The sequence below is a fragment of the Elephas maximus genome, chromosome 5, assembly GCF_024166365.1.
Source record: "Elephas maximus indicus isolate mEleMax1 chromosome 5, mEleMax1 primary haplotype, whole genome shotgun sequence".
Lineage (NCBI taxonomy): Eukaryota > Metazoa > Chordata > Mammalia > Proboscidea > Elephantidae > Elephas > Elephas maximus.
In genome coordinates, this window is record NC_064823.1 from 46684090 (window position 1) to 46699473 (window position 15384).

The 15384-nt window shown below is 39.5% G+C and overlaps 1 protein-coding gene across 1 annotated transcript in view; it reads right to left on the reverse strand.

Annotated features, from left to right (window-relative positions):
• The window catches only part of TET2 (tet methylcytosine dioxygenase 2), a 130597-nt gene extending 118790 nt beyond the window's left edge, over positions 1-11807 (reverse strand). Inside the window, exon 1 of the mRNA XM_049885592.1 lies at positions 11516-11807. The gene's annotated coding sequence lies outside the window, so the exon portion shown is untranslated. The remainder of the gene's footprint in view (positions 1-11515) is intronic.
• Positions 11808-15384: the final 3577 nt, after the last annotated feature.

Here is a 15384-nt window from a genome sequence, read left to right on the forward strand (position 1 = left end):
CTTACTTTTTATTGGTAAATACAAATAAAAACTCTAAAAATTTATCTGGAAAGAAAGAATTCCCTAAATTTTATTTAAAACCCCCAAGTGTGGATGTGGAATTAATAATGGCCAAGGGTTGAGGGAAGCGGGGGTGGGAGGGGCTAGAGAAGTTGGGAGAGGTGGGTATAGGATGGGATGCAGAGAACGATCAACAAAGCATTTTCCTGAGATTTCTGTGGTCAGAGTGTACAGTTCTGGATGACAGATTATGAATTCTCTTACTTCTCAAATAAGACACTTAAAATATCAAAATACAGTTAAAAAAAAAAAGCATGTGGGAGACTGCGCGGCAGGCATGCGCACTTCAGTCACAGTGGCACGGTAAATTACAATCAGAATCAAGGCATGCCCGTAAATGTCCCCGTTTCCCAAAATCATAAAAAAGTTTGGCATGACTGGTTCCATTCGCTGCAGGAAAAAAGGAAAAAAAAATTACTCCTGTATTTAGGCACAAACTTTGACACTTCAGTGGGAAAACCGCGCATTAAGCGGATCCTGACCTAGACACCTTGTTCATGACCCCGTTAGGGCCAGGCAAGGGCTCCCTGACTATGAATTGAACTGTGCCGATTCCTCCGCCCACGGACACACAAAGCCGTACTCTCTCAGCTGTTACATAAGAGTCTCTGAAATCCTAGGATGGTGTTTGTAAATAGCGCGGCCATGCGCGCAGTGCCCACGTGTCAAATGTTGATGTGACCGCGCGTAATTGGAAGGCAAAATAGAGTCATAGCCTCCAAAAAGAAACCTACTTCTCTGGCCCTAAAATAATCATGTTGGCGTCAAGAAATTATCTCTAGGGTAATCTTTCTTTTTTTTTGTCTTCATGTCTCTCTCTTTTTTTTTTTTTTTTTAACACTAATGGGACGTAGAATTGGAATAACCAAAAATTTCACTCTCCACCTCATTCCTTTCCGTCTTTAACTAACTCCTGACAGGAGGACAGTGTCAAAATTAACTGCCTAGTTCAGGTAATTCAATTTAGGGCAAATTGTATAATTGCAACAATACATTCTGAATGCACTTTCTACCTCCTCTCATCCCCAGATTTCTTTCCTTTCTTTGTTCCTTTACTTTCTAAGTGGTATTTTTCCTGTCTCCAGTTATGTTTGATATATTATGAATGTAAATAAACATTTTAGTAACTAAATTTACTTTTTAAGATGATCCCCATAATTTTATGAACTATCAGGCATTTCTTGTTCTGATGTATGCAGTAAAACAAACAAAAAGCTAATAATCATCCAAATTAATTAAGATCCTTTTAATGCAAAAATCATGAAAGGTTATAAAAGAGCTGAGAGGGCTTTATAGTCAATGGCAAATATGAAAATTCTATAACTTCAAAGTAAGAGACTTCAAACAAAAATGAGAAAGTGCTAAAAGAACAGATTTTAAAAACTAATAAGAATAAGGCTAAGTTAGAGATGGACTGGGGGTGTGGTATCATTGTATTATTTTCAAATTGAGGTACTTTAAACCCAGCACAAGGAATAATTAAGGTATTTTCTATGGGTGCTCTTGTTCTTTAGTGCAGACATAGAAGAAAAACAGGAGAAATTACTCAGAGACCATGTTGTATCATCTGATTTTCACTGTCATTATTTAAGCCTTTATTATTCTATCCTGCAAGACAAAAATTATACTAATTTGAAGAGAAAATACTGTAATAAAAAGACACCCTAGTGGCAAAGTAGTTAAACACGTGACTGCTAACCAAAAGGTCAGTGGTTCGAACCCACCAGCTGCTCCATGGGAGAAAGATGTGGCAGTGTGCTTCCATAAGGCTTACAGTCTTGGAAATCCTATGGAGCAGTTGTACTTTGTCCTATAGGCTCAGTATGAGTCAGAATCGACTCAATAGCAACAGGTTTGTTTTTCAGCTACTGTTATAAAAACCTACATTAATTTTTTTTTTTTTTTTTTTTGTGAAGTGGGTGAATAGCTTCCATTAAAATGTAATCTGGACATGTACTTGACTTAATACTCTATCAAGAAAAGTAAGATTTAACAAGACAGGTTTTAGCAATGGCTAATAAGAAATGACAAGAGCAACTAAAATTATCATTACTTTCAAGCACCCACTGAACAAACTTTGACAAATCTCAAAATAGTAAAAGTAACAAATGAAAAACATCAATACTACTTATGGCATACCTTAATGTCAGATCCCCTACCTATGTCAATGCCTGACCATAGGCAATTCCTTCCCTTCAAGAGAATGGCCCATTAGCAAAAATTCACAGTCCTATTATTTTCCCCTTTGAATACAGTATATCCTCCATACTAATTATTTATAAAAAGTAAAGACAAAAATATTAACAAATCAAAATATGCTTGTTTGAAAGGTTTACAATTCTTGGTAGTGCATTTAAAAAGCAAAGTTGGAATACTACACTCAAACCTAATGAACAACTTTTTGAAAAGTACAAGTTTTCCAGTACAAAAATTTATTGCTGGCTAAGGTGGTTCAAAATTTTTAAGAGAAAACAAGAGAGAGTAAAAGCAAACGAGCTACTTATTTCTCTAGTCAAGATGAGAACCTACAATTTTACATTATTAAGATAAGAATCTACAATTCTACATTATTGCTTTCCAAAATAATCACTGTATCAAGATCCTGATGGGTTAAACGTTCTAATGCAAGTGTCTAGTTTGTGTCTGCCACAAATATAAAACAAACCTATAAGCAGGTGCTATGCCAGTACTCTTAAAAAGTAGAAGGTCACTTCACCAAAGAAGAAATTCAGGCAGCTAACAGATGCATGAGGAAATGCTCATGATCATTAGCCATTAAAGAAATGCAAATCAAAACTACAATGAGATACCATCTCACCCCAATGTTACTGGAACAATAATAATAATAATAAACCAGAAAACAACAAATATTGGAGAGGTTGTGGGGAGATTAGAACTCTTATGTGCTGCTGGTGGGAATTTAAATGGTAAACCACTATGGAAAACAATATGGTGCCTCCTAAAAAAGCCAGAAATAGAAATATCATACGATCCAGCAATCCCACTCTTAGGAATACATCCTAGAGAAATAAGAGCTGTCACACGAATAGACATATGCACACCCATGTTCATTGCAGCATTATTCACAACCGCAAAAAGATGGAAACAACCTAACTGCCCCATCAGTGGATGAATGGCTAAACAAATTATGGTAATACACACAATGGAATACTACACAATGACAACAATGATGAATCTGAGAAGCATCTCACAACATGGATGAATCTGAAGGACATTATGCTGACTGAAATAAGTCAATCACAAAATAGCAAATATTGTATAAGACCACTATTATAAAAACTGAAGAATAGGTTTACGAACACACACAAAAAAATTTTTTTGATGGTTACGAGGGGAGGCTTGAGGAGGAGAAATCACTAACTAGATAGTAGACAAGTGATAACTTTGGTGAAGAGAAAGAACATACAATATAGGGGAAGTCAGCACAACTTGACCAAGACAAAGTTGTAGAAGCTTCCCAGACATGTCCAAACACCTTGAGGGACAGAGTTACTGGGGCTGAGGTTGGGGACCTTGGTCTCACGGGACATGTAGGTCAACCAGCATTACATAGTTCATAAACAAAATGTTCTACATCCTACTTTAGTAAGTAGCGTCTTCAGTCTTAAAAGCCTGCGAGGAGCCATCTAAGAAACATCTATTGGTCCCATCCCAGCTGGAGTAAAGGAGAATGAAAAAAAAACAAAACAAAAAACAACGATACAAAGAAAATATTATTTCAGAGGACTAATGGATCACATAAACCACAGCCTCCACCAGCCTGAGCCCAGAAAAACTAGACTGTGCCCAGCTACCACCACCTATGGCTCTACAGGGATCACTATAGAGAGTCCCAGACAGAGCAGGAGAAAAAGGTAGAACAAAATTCAAATGCACATAAAAATATCAGACTTAATGGTCTGATAGAGACTGGTGGAACCCCTGAGATTATGGCCCCTGGACACCCTGATAACTCAGAACTAACGCCACTCCTGAAGTCCACCTCTCAGCCTAAGGTTAAACCGAAAAACCAAACTCGTTGCTGTCGATTCCGACTCATAGTGACCCTACAGGACAGAGCAGAACTGCCCCATAGGGTTTCTGAGGAGCATCTGATAGCTCCTAACCACTGTGGCTCCTAGGCAAAAATTCGGCTTATAAAACAAACAGTAACACACATAAGGAACGTGCTTCTTAGTTCAATAAAGCCTATGAGACCAAATGGGCTATAAGACCAAATGAACAACAACTTCCTAAAAGTCAAGACAAGAAGGCAGGAAGGGACAAGAAAACTTAAGGAATGGACACAAGAAACCCCGGGTGGAAAGAGACTGCTGACACAGTGCATGGATTGCAACCAATGTCACAAAACAATTTGTGTATAATTTTTTGAATGAGAAAGTAATTTACACTGTAAACTTTCACCTTAAGCACACTAAAATTAAAAAAAAAAAAAAATTCTGGGTGATTTCTACAACCATGTCTTGAAAAAGTGATCATAATAGAAATTATATGGAACCAAGACATTTTCCTATTGAATATAACATGTATACACTAGATTTGTCTCTGAACCTCATAGCTGATGCTTCTAGATCAGTGAATCCCTTCCAACCTGGTTACCAGTCACCACGCTATGGGATCAAATGGGCAGCAATCTAACATTCAGAATAAAAAGGGAGAGAAGCTTTGCTCAACAAAAATGACTGGTATCTAAAATTACATAAGATCAGAAATTCAAACACAACCAATCCAAAGTATTTTACCCTGTGGGTCCAAAACTAAAAGTCTTCATTTCATAGGGAGTAGTCCTAAAAATATGCACTCATTTTGCCATTAACAATTCTGTAAAAATCCTGCTGGTATTTGTATATACTGTGGCCATGTGTAGCAACTCATGGAGAGAGCCATCATCATTCTGACCCCAGCTATTTCCCACTTAGTCCTGGCATCACAATGACTGCTGTAGAGCAATTCTCTTCTCACCTTTATTTTGCCAGCAGACAGGAACAGAACTGTATCCTTAAACCCTGTGAGATGCTTTGTCATTTTTATTTTAAAATCTGAGATATAATTAAAAAAAAAATTGCTGTTGAGTCGATTCCAACTCATAGCGACCCTATAGGACAGAAAAGAACTGCCCCATGGGGTTTCTTAGGAGCACCTAGTGGATTTGAACTGCCAACCTATTGGTTAGCAGCCAAACTCTCAACCACTACGCTACCAGGGTTTCGAAGATATGGTAATAGCCGAGTGGAAATATAAACAGTTAACAAAATCAAAGTTTTTAAAACCTACTCTATATGTCCTTCAGTGCCCTCCTGTTTTCACATAGACAAGAAATTTTAATGCCAAAAGATCTTCTAGGAATTTGCTACTGAAACATGCAATCTAGAGACTTCTCTTGATTTCTAGATTAAACTACACATTTTGCAGCAGTTTAAAAAAGAATGGTAATTTTTGTAGACATACTTTTTTTTTTTAAAGGAACACATTGTTAAAATATTATTTAATTCAATGAGAAAACCAGTAAGGTGTTACAACCAGTTCAAGGGAAAATCCAAAGAACAGAAACGTTTATAGATCAGGACTATTGAATGAGTATGAAATTGGAGGCAAAACTAGTTTTTCCACAGTGGGGAGGGAGGGTTGTCCCTCCATCAGTTTGTAGATATACCTTTTAACATTTGGGTAACATCCTCTGAATTAATTGGAAAATGGCTGGATGATTAGATACACTCTCAAAAGTTTCTTGCAATTACATATTAAGCTCTGTTCACCAAGCCGCCTAACCCATTGCCTGTCAAATACATAATTCCATATAAGTTTTGAAGACTCTTTTTCACCACTAAGCACACTGGTGAACTCCTCTGTGATTAAGTATCCTTCTCATTAATGATAAACAGGCATTTTAGTCACATACAACTCACTGATGCCATTTTCTTAGAAATACATGCTAAGATAGAAATATATCTACATTTCTTTTGCATGATACATGAGATACTTCCTCAAACCAAATATCTAAAGCAAATTATATGCATTTTGATAAGAGCTTTAAGACATAATTCACGTACACGTGGTTTTTAGTATATTCATAGAGTTGTGAAACCATTATCATGTAATTTTGGAACATTTTTTATCAACCCCAAAAGAAACCCCTTCCCACAATCCCTAGTATAACCAATCTACTTTCTGTCTCTAGATTTGCCTATTCAGGACATTTTCATATAAATGGTACCATCCCATATGTCTCCTTTTGTGACTGGCTTCTTTTATTTAGCATAATGTTTTCGAGGTTCATCCATGTTGTAGCATGCATCAGTACTCCATTCCTTTTTATTGCCAAATAACGTTCCATTGTATGGATATACATTTTGTTTATCCACTCATGAGTTAATCTGTATCATTTCCACTTTTTAACAATTATTAATACTGTTACTATGAACATTTACATGCAAGTTCTAACTGGACAATCATATGCATTTTAAGCTTTCTTTCATGATTTTTCATAGCAACCTATATTAGAGCTACACTGTTAACTATTAATGTCAATGAGGCAGTAAGATAGACTGCCCAAGTTCAAATTCTGGCTAAGCCATATACTGTCTGTATCAACTTGGGCAAGTTATTTAACATCATTAAGCTTCGATTTTCTCATCCTGAAGTAAAAATAATAATAATAATAGTACCTACCTCTAGAGGTTTTATAAGAATTAAATGACACCAACTTATAGTTTCACAAGGCATTAAAACAACTTGTAAAAATTTGAACACAAAGGCCATTCTATGCAAAGAACTTTTAGGCAAAAAAAAAAAAATTATATTCTGAGATACCCTCTGATAAGTCATGACAGCACAATCACATGGAGTAAAAGTGTTAATTTTTTTCTGTTTTCAAGAAAAAAAAAAAGGTTTAGAAATACATGATTATGTGATAAAATTCTAAATAACTAAATACACAGATAAAATTAGTACAAGTGAAATTGAGGAAATCTGGAAAAGATGGGTGGACTATATCCATGTCAATATCCTGGCTGAGCTATTATACTATCTTTTTGCAAAATGTTACCACTGGAGTAACATTCTACCATTGCCATAGACTGTAGCAGTTATATTTAAAGAAAAAACACCATCATCGTCATTACTATCATCGCCATCACCAAGACCTCTTACGTTATTTTTCTCTTATGCACCTAAATGACATTGTTTTTAACTACTTCTATGTCATGCATTTAATCTTGATTCTGAATAGAACACCACTACTGCAGGTAGGATAACATTATCATTGAATTTACTTTTACATAAAGTATTGAAAATCCTCCTACTATCTACTTCTTGAAACCTGGCACATTTAACTACTCATTTCATGAGAAGTGGAAAAAGCATAAATTAAAGCTAATAGAATTTGCTACTTTGAAATGGGCAACCCATATCCATTTTATTGAGGAAAGTCTATATGTCCATATTAAGTCAGGGATTTTCTGCAATGTGCAATACAGAGTCAGAATAACACTGGAAACGCAGTTACGCACGATTCTTTTTGGCTTGCAGTCACAATGATTCATGTGTTCTCATTTTACTCTTTCCCCTTCTAGAATCCTTGTCTCCTACCATATACCAAATCAACAGATGTACTGTTACAACCTCCTTAAATAATATTAGACTACTCACTGAGTTTTGGCAGCGAGTCAAAATAGAAATTGGCGCTCTAGACCAAGTAAATACTGTATATTTGGCAAAATCATTTGTGGTTCTGTTCTTCAGCACAGTTTCCAAGATAACCACCAGCGCTACTGGCAATTCAACTCTCTCACAGTTAAGGCTCCAAATGTAAGGTTGGCTTGTGAGTTATTTTCCTGCTGCTGGCTTTGATGCTATTACTACGCTAAGAACAACTGTGCAGTGGTAGCATAATAGTTGAAAAAGATGTTATTTTGATAAACTAACACTAACAGCTGGTCCAAAGTTTTAACTTGTCCCCATGATAGGAAAAATTACATTAACTTACAATATTTAAATTATAGTAAAAGAGTATACATGGTTATTTACAAAATAAAGATAATTCCTTCTAGCAGTTGAGATGACTAGGTAAGACAAATGCTATTTAAAAAAAGAAAAACAATAACTGAACTAGCAGTATGAGAAATTAAAGCAACAAAACTGGATCTGAATTTTTTTTTTTTAATATCAAACACCAATGGCTTTTGATGACTTATTTTATTTCAAGGTAAATTAATAAGAATACATAAGAATTTACTAACTTGAATTTGGGTAAGGACAGGATGGTAAATAGAGTTTCTGCTAGGTGTGTCTCTATGAATCATACAGGCTTTTAAACAAGGTTAGCATATAAGGAAATACATTTCACTGGTGACATTTGGCTTACACACTGTGTAGGGGTGGAGTCTTGGAGGGATAGACAGAGAAATTTTAACTTCAGCAAGTGAAACCAAAACACTGACTCCAGGTTTTGTTACCTAATACAAGTCCTGTGCCAACACAGGACTTTGTAAATCTGTCATAACAACTCCTCAGCAAGTGCATTTCACTTGTTCTAGAAATTATGTTGACATGCTAATGTCTAGGACCATGTGACACTGCATGGAAATCATATCAGTCCCTCTGGTTCCTGGTATGGGCCAGAATAATGGTAGGCCTAGTTAAAGTCTTAAGAAACTTTGGCAAATGTGTGAATTCAACCAAAGCAAGGGATTTCCCTCATTCCAAGTTTATTTCCCATTAATCATTAGTTCAATAAGGAGATAAGCAAAACTATGTCATAAAAAAAAATAAGAAGAAGAAAAACTATCTTGTCACTGTCTACTATCACTCCCCTAAAATTCAATTATCAATAGCCTTTCAACAAAGACAGTTCTATCTATGATATTTTTGGAACATCCAGGTATGCAAAAAATAAAAGAATATATATTGACTATCACACATACAATAAAGAAGAACTAAGGTTATGCCTTGTATTGTAAACTATCCCATACTGAGCCAAATAATTTCTCTTTTCTAACAAAGGAAAAAGTGTTACGTTTATTCAAATTGGTGAATTTTTTAACACACATCTCCTCCTGATAATCACTGGATCCTTAGTAATCCCTTATAGGGTATTAATTAATGGCTACTTTTAACATAAAAACAGGATGCATAAAACAACAAAAGAACCTATATTTGATGAAAGGAAAGAACAAGCCATTATGGTCACATAAAAATCGTTAACAAATATAAGTATTTGCATGTACCGATTTGAGTGGAAAATATTATACCTATTATTAGCTGAACAGCTCAAATACACACATGTGAAAGTTGTCACCAAACAGTATTTAGATACTAGCCTATTAGCAAATGGAATTTATTTTTAATTCTGAATTCCTAGAATAACTATAGTTTTTTCAACAAACGGTAAAAAATGTTTTCTTTATTATATTGGGGCAAATATTAACTAACTAATGAGTTCTCTATTCCACAGAGATGAGTAATGCTCCTCCCTTGCAATCATGTGAAAGAACCTCTAGTAGCAATGATTTAAGCAAACTTAACTGCTCTTGTAGAAATCAACACAGAGTTACAAAGTGAAATACGAGGACAAATGGTTTTAGAAATCTGATTTATGGAGTAACGTGCATTTATTGTAGTTTTTCCCCCAGCCATCTTTTAATCATACACATGCTTTCTAAACTTGTTTGACTCTCCTACACTTTACTAATACTTCTCTGCTTAACAGAATTAAAAATTAACAGTATTGTGTTGAAATTTAGATCCTACTCCAAAACTATTCTGAAACATACATGCAAACATATAAAGGAATATAACTCCCCTCCAGTATTTCAGCTTTCCATTAGAATGCAAGTGTAATGATTTCATTAGCCAGGCAATCATACCCACTGTTAAGGAAAAAAAAAAAAAGTGTAATTCACAACTTCCTCAAAGATACACTTTTATTCCTATTTTGGGTCTTTTGTTGATTTTTTTTCTTTTTTTTGGATTTAGATTTGCCATTATTACCCCTAATTGGAATGGGAAAAGCACAATGTGCAATTTGAGATTTTACACTCAGGGATGTATTCTACTCCCCAGACAGGCAAATATAAAAATTTTACTACCTTTTAGGGATACAGCTGAAAAATAACTTTTTTTTTTTTTTTTCCGATTCCTAAAATTAACTAGACCGAGGCGGGGGGGAATCACTGACTGCAATTAAAAGTATATGGTGAGGGCAATAACCAGCAAATAACACATATTTCATATTTCACCTGTCCAGGAGTCTATCCAGGCCACACTTTATTTTGTCATAGGTAGAAAACTCTCCATAGAAACCCTGTGAGCTTAAAAACACTAGACAATCAGCCCCGTGCAAAGATTCAGCAAGATGCGAGTGTTAGCCTGTGAGAGAAGAGAAGAGACACAGAAAGATAAGAACAGACCAAAGAAAAGGGAAGCCAAGAGAGAAAAAGAAATTTGGATGGGACTGTTACAAATCTGCTCTCCACTTCTCCGTTTCTTCGCTGGGATTGGGTTTCATTTCTTTCGGCGCCCCTGACCTTGCAGTCTTCCAACTCTCAAACGCTAAGCTCCCCCCGCCCGCCGCCCCCTCCCCCGGACTGCGCCTGCCTTTGTGTCTGCCTGTCACTTACCAGGGAACCAAACGAAGCTGATTTGGGAGAAGCACAAAGCCAGGACACACACTTGCCCATAGATTCTCTTACACATATTCCCTAGGCTAGAAGGTACAGTCCAGCGCAGGGCTGGTGGACCTTCAGAAAGTGGGTTCTGGTGTTGTTTCGGGACCGGAGAAACTATTCTTTCTCCTCCTCGCTCAGCACAAAATGCGCGGACTTAAGAAAAAAACAAAACCCCACTTAGTGCATTCCAATTCCACTCCCGGTGACATTCGCTTAGTGCACCCCCGAAGAAGGGAACACGGGGGTAGGAAAGGTCAGAGGCAGCCCTAGACCCAGACCCTACAGAAGATAAAAGGGTAGAAAAACCCCCGGTTAGTGTTGTCTCCGGGGTGGTTTAGGATAAACAAGAGACTCGGTTGACTCACACGAAGGAAACGAGGGGAGAGGATTAATGGGAAAAGTAGTGCCCCCCCCCCCCCCAAGCGCAACTATTTTAGAAAGCAAAGAAAAACCACTTTCCAGAGGATAAAAGGCCGGGAAAACAGCCCATGGGAGACACAGTGTAAGTTTCCTGGGTAGGAGGAGAGGGGCATTAGCAGGAGAGAAGAGAGAACACAGAACTGCAGATTTAAAGTTGGGGGGGGGATAGAAATTAAAACTATATTTGTCAGCCATGTTGAAGAGGCTCCAGTAATTTGTGAAGCTTCCCTCTTCCCTCTTGGTATTTGTGGGTGACACTTCAAGGTTTGCTCCCCGGTCCCTGGAAGCCCGAGAGAAAACGAGGGGGAGAGGAAAGGGAGAGTTTCGCGGCATAAGAGAAGCGCTCTGACCTCGTTCTCGTCCCTCAGCCTTGCAGCAATCCAGCAGTTGCAGTCGGGTCTCCTTTCTAACAAATCCTAAAGGGCAGCCATCTTGCTTCCTTCTGCTTCTCTACGAAAGCAGCCTAGCCTCCGCATCAATATTCATAAGGCAGTTTGACGTCTGTTCTCATCACTCGGCGGGGCCGGCGTCTCGGGGCGGCCGCGCCGAGGGGGCGGACGTGACTCGCATGCGAGCGGGGCCTGGGCGCGCGGCGCTCGCGAGGAGGCGGCGGCGGCGCCCGAGCTCTCTGCCGCCGGGTCTCGTCCGCTGCCGCCCGGGCCTCCTCCTCCGCCCGGGCTTCTGCCGCCGCCGCAGCCCTGGGAGCCTCGGCGCCGGCTCCCGGGCTCTCAGCCCCCCGCCGCGGGGCTCCCCGCACAAAGGCCGGCGGTACCTGGGGGGCCGGACCACAGGGCGAGCAGTCAGGCCGGGGCTGCCCTCAAGCTTGGAGCGGCTCGGGGGGAGCGGCGCGCCCGGATGAGCGCGGGGCGGGGGCGAGCGAGGAGGAGCGCGGGGAGGGTCCAGCCCCCCGGGCTCCGCGGCTCGGGCGCGGCCGCCGCGGCGAGACCCCAGAAACCCGGGACCCCCGAACGGGTCTTCGCTCCCGGGAGAAAGAGCAGGACAGGCGAGGAGGGGAGCGAGCATGTGGGTATCGGAACAGTGGTGTGAGACGGTGGATTTGTCTTTGAACTTTTTGTTGATCTCGCACTCCCCACCACCTGACAGATACCCGCGCACACACACCCGCGCGCACCCACCTTCGTCCGCGCCCCCGCACAGGCCGGCACACCGTCCCGTTGCGGGTATTCCCCCCCAAGGCTCCGCCGCACCCACTCGGCCCACGCCCCCGCGTTCTCGAACTTAGCCATCACCACCACCTTTTGACAGGTAACATCGCACACGCCCCCGGGTGCGCCCGCTTCCGTCCGCGCCCCGGCACAAGCCGGCACCCCACTCCCTGTGGGTCCAGGTGCCCCCGCCCCGCCCTCACTCAGGCGTCCTCGCTTGTCTGTAGCTTTAATCTTGTTCGGCAGAAGCCCTCCTCACTTTCGCAAAAGGCGTGCACTTAGTGCTTTAGGGGTCTGTATTTTTAAAGACAGGACAACTTAGGAAACACACGGGGTCCTGATTCTCTCCGCCCCCGCCCACCTTCTGTTTACTTTGGCCACGTGGGCTGGGAAGGACAGGGATTCTGTCAGATCCCAGAAGACTTTCTTCTCAGTGACCTCTCCACATTTCGCTTAATTCGGTTGTAAGAAATAAACCTGCATTTTCAAAAGCCTAAGCTTACTCCCACAAGAGCCCCTATTTTGAAGAAAGTTCCACCCGTACAATTAAGTAATGAAGAAATGACCCATAAAGAACTCAGTTATGAATAACGGACAGCCAGTTTTCACTGACGTTCTAGACTCTCTAACTACACCCTTCCATGAACAGTAACTTTTTATCTTACAGAGTGGTTTTACTTCTCTTTTCTAATACTTTTTTTTTCTGATCATAAACTTTCTTTTGGAGATATGATTAAGAACAAAGTCCATATAAAGAAAGAAAAGAAAAAACTAAGCCCCTCGCTGTGCACTTGATTCCGATTCATAGCGACCCTATAGGACAGAGTAGAACTGCCTGATAGTGTCTCTAAGGAGCAGCCGGTGGATCCTACTGCTAACCTTTTGAGCTCTTAAACATTGCGCCACCAGGGCTCCAAAGCCCATGTTGGTCATATTATTTCAGATAGTAGTTTGGCGGGGGGGGGGGGTCCCCTCCATCTTCAAGATTCTCGCATAATTGACTCCAAAATTTAAATAGATATTTTGAGTACATCTTTTATGGGACTATTGCGTTGTAGTGACAAGTGTCCTTAAGTCGAAGCCCATTTGCTCTGAAATTACAAGTGAAATCTTCCTCTAATTTTATGAAATTGGACGATTTCCTTCTTGAAAAGGATTAAAAAAGGAACTCTTCACATGGGTCACATTGTTACTAAGAAAAACCTTTTAAGTATGTTCTATGGAAACATTGTTCCATTCTGAAACAAAGTTGAATCGGATTTGTGATTTCGCACCGGCTAAGCAAAATCATTCACTTTTTCCGAAGTATTTCCTAATACGTTTTCATCTTTTCTAGCTGTACACTAATGTGACATTGAGGTCTTGGCAATTGTTACTGCTCCTTGAAACTGTGACATACATGTATCTGGTGCACAGTACAGCACACTTGTAGAAGCATCAGCTTTGGAGTTAGACCTGAGTGAGTCCTGACTCCGTGGCTTGCTAACTTGTAAACCTGAGCATGTTTCTGAACTCGTTGTATCAGTTTTCTCATCTGTTAGATGCCCTGTAAAACTGCAGAGTTGTAGCAAGGATCAAATAGAACACCAGGCAAATGCTCCAGTAGTTATTACTATTACCAATAATAAACAGCCTACTTCCAGTAGTTTTTCTTGACCAACTAGAAATATATAAGTACTTATATATTTTACACACACAAAAAAATTGCCATCAAGTCAACTCCAATTCATGAGGACCCCATGTGTGTCAGAGTACAACAGTGCTTCACACAGCTTTCAGTGACTGATTTTTCAGAAGTTGATCTCCAGGCCTTTCTTTCTGAGGTGCCTCTGGGTGGACTGAAACCTCCAGCCTTTCCGTTAGCAGCCAAGTGCTTTAACCATTCACACCGCCAAGAGAATCCATATATTTTACACTTAATAACATGGAAAATACTATGCTCACCTGTGTTTGGTATAAGTATCTGCAGTTATTTATAATTAGTAAAATGATCTTTAAGGTTGCCTCCTTCTCATTTCATCTTTTAAACACCCTCCTTTGTCCTCCCCCATTGTAACAAGTGGTTGTCTACCTGGGATCATGTTTGACTTGCAGTTGGTTTTGCAACAGGCCCTGAACCTTGCCAACTCCTTCTCTATACCCCACCTCACTCTTAACCACCATGACATTTGTTAATTTAAAAGAAAATACATTACCCTTCTTGGTTATTGTGACTTTTTAACAGCAAAAGGAAGTAAAACAATGAAGAGCTTCAAGTGCAAAATGTTTTAGTCAGATTTTATTTTGTTGTTGGTTTTTTGAAACCATTTTCTTGGCTGTGATTTCTGAGACAGAAAGGATCTAGTGTGCGTAATCAGATGTTTACTGGACGTTAGTGCACGTCTGTATGGGTAATTCAGAGCCAGCTTTTATAAAGTGTATGCATTCTTGAGATTCCTCCTCCTATAGGTGTGGCTAATCTAGTTTTAAAAGATAATTTGCTGTTTTAACAACAGTCAATTGTCAACAAATTCCTTACCATTTTTCACAAACTAGAAATAGTAGCACTGCTTCCACACAGAGAAATCCTTTCTTCCTTAATGGAGAAAAAAAGACTAATAGAACAAGTTCCACTACATGCTATTTCTGTGTTAGAAAATTGGTTTGATTGGCCTGGGCACCTGCTGTCTAATTCAGTTGCTCAGTCTCTAAGCTGCTTAGGGTGGAGTCAGCTCCCTGTCTGCTGCTGTCCATTAAAGAGCTGACCACAGTAGCTTGCTTTACAATGCAAATTTCTTGTGTTATAAAAAAAAATCTTGTGTTATACAAACAGTAAAAATCATAGGTGCCTTTTAAATTTCCTCTCCACCTGCAGAATTGGAAATTTTCTTTGAGGACTTGATTTTCTTTTTAACAGAGAGAAAATGTTGTGCTACATACTACTTTGAAAGAATTATAGTAGTTTAACAAAATCATTAAGTTGTTGCCTATTGTTTTCTATCTGAAAACCTGTTTCTGAAACAGGACATGGTAAGGATTCTGTGTGTGTTTAGAAGCACAGCAATCACTGCTGT